This window comes from Melozone crissalis, unplaced genomic scaffold (genome assembly GCF_028551555.1).
Source record: "Melozone crissalis strain CALT ecotype California unplaced genomic scaffold, PUWL_Pcris_2 ptg000044l_1, whole genome shotgun sequence".
Taxonomy (NCBI): Eukaryota; Metazoa; Chordata; class Aves; order Passeriformes; family Passerellidae; genus Melozone; species Melozone crissalis.
The window spans coordinates 347,308-349,498 of NW_026535822.1; positions in this window are offsets into that span (position 1 = coordinate 347,308).

Genomic DNA, 2,191 nt, shown 5'->3' on the forward strand with positions numbered 1-2,191 from the left:
TGCGCACTCATCACTGGGAGAAACCTGGTGCTGGTTTGGGGCAGGTGAGGGAGCTGGTCCCCATCCCAAAGAGAGAAGCTTGCAGTGTTCAGCAGGGCTAGGAGTGGGCATTTTCAAGGCTGCAGTCTGGAATCTGTGTCAAAGGGAACTAAGTGACGATTAATTCCTCACGCAGCTTCTGGGTGAGCTGTAGTTCAGATAATAAAAAGCTCAGCTCCAATCCCACTTTGATCCTGCCAGGATCTTGCCCCCAGGATCATGCCCTGCTGGGTGCCTGAATGGATATTTGTGTCCTTGTCCAGGCTTTCCCTACACGCAGCGCTGCCGCCTCACCAACAGCTCCGCGGTGCCCCTGACGTTCCAGCTCCGCATGTCGGACGATGGCACGCAGCCGGCTGTGGACAGCGTGGATCAGATCCGCAGGGACACCGACCCGGCCTGGAGCAAGGGAATCCATTTCCATGTGGAGCCCAGGGAGTTCACCCTGAATCCCAGCCAAGGCACCATCCTCCCCCAGGGACACCAGGACATCGAGGTACGGCAAGAGCCCAGCCACAGCTGCTGCAGCACCAGGGCTGGAGCTGCACTGCAGGGTGGGAGGGCTTTAGCTCTGGTGCCAGCTTGGAGCATCCTGGCACTGAGAGATCTGCACTGCTGGGGGCCTCTGCTAGCTGGCTTACTCGGGATGTTCCTCAGGGAGCACTGTTTGCTTTCCAAAATCATATGCCTGAGTTCACAGACCTTATGGCCAAGGCCTGAAGCCATTCTTGTGTTTTTGAGAGCGATTGATTTGATTGCAACGGGGCAGAGCAAGGATGAGGGCAGAAGGTGGCTGTTAGAGAGATGTCATTGTATCAAGCAGTGAGCTTTTCTTCGTGGTGTAATTTCCCCCCTCCTGGGGAGCAGAAAGATTTGTGTTCACTGCAGGAAGCTCCAGTGGAGACAAAAAAATCTGCAGCCATGTGTAGCAGTTCAAATTTATTGTATTGATTCCTTGTTAAGTGGTTTGTTCTGTGGTACCCCGTGTTCTCCCCGAGTGGGTTTACCCCTGGAATTTACCTTCCCTCAAAGCTGTCCCTCATGCCCCTTGTTCCAGCTCTCTTCCTTCCTGTCAAACCCAGCCCCTTTTGTTCCCCAACCTTCTTTGCCAATTTAACTCGGAGCCAATCCCTGTCTGCAACACCCCTTTGGAATTCCCCTATTCCTGGAGGCCCCATTGGCCCATGTGAGCCATCCTCCCCACCCTCCTACCCAAAGTGGCCCCAGACACTTGATGTAATCCCCTCAGTGCTCCCCTGAAGATTCCCTTTTGGCTTGCTGTCTGTATTCACCCCCTGATTTGTATCTGTACAAGAGCCCTTGCACAGGAGTGTCCAGGGTTCTTTTGGCTTTGATCCTTTTGCTTGGAATAAACCCTTCCTTGTGGAACTTCAAGACAGAGATCCTCCTCCTTTCTCCTCTGCCTGGTCCCGTTGGTGGCTTGTCTCTTGCGGTGTTGAGCAAGAGGCTCTGAGGGTTCTGCCTGTGGTCAATGCCCAGCCTGGGGCAGTTCTGAGGATTCTGCCTGTGGTCAATGCCCAGCCTGGGGCAGTTCTGAGGGTTCTGCCTCTGGTCAATGCCCACCCTGGGGCAGTTCTGAGGGTTCTGCCTCTGGTCAATGCCCACCCTGGGGCAGTTCTGAGGGTTCTGCCTCTGGTCAATGCCCACCCCAGCACAGTTCCCCACTCCTGGCGTGGGGCCGCAGTTCTCAGAGCCAGCCCGGTCTCGGGGTCCCAGGGCAGCCATGAACTGCCCAGCACCTGCTGGGCCACACTTTTCCCTCAACCTCCTGCTGTAAAGCTGAACTCATTGTGGTCAAGTCAGATTTCCTCTACATGGATGTCTTTGTAGTCAGATGAGAAATTGGCCCCATAATTTGAATGCAGTGGTGCATGGAGCTGTAATCTAATGTTTTAATGTAGCTGACCTGTGCCCTGATAGCACGGTGTGTTTAACAAATCTGGTATTGCCAGAAGGCTTTTGTTACTCTGAGACTGTGCTCTACACATGGAGCAGCAGAAGAATGAAGGCCAAATCCTCCCTCAGGAACTGGAGGATATCACCCGTGGGTAATGAGCTTTTGGAAGGAAGAATTGACTGTTCTTCTCTTCCACCAGGTGACCCTGTGCTCCAATACGGTGATGGAGTTCTA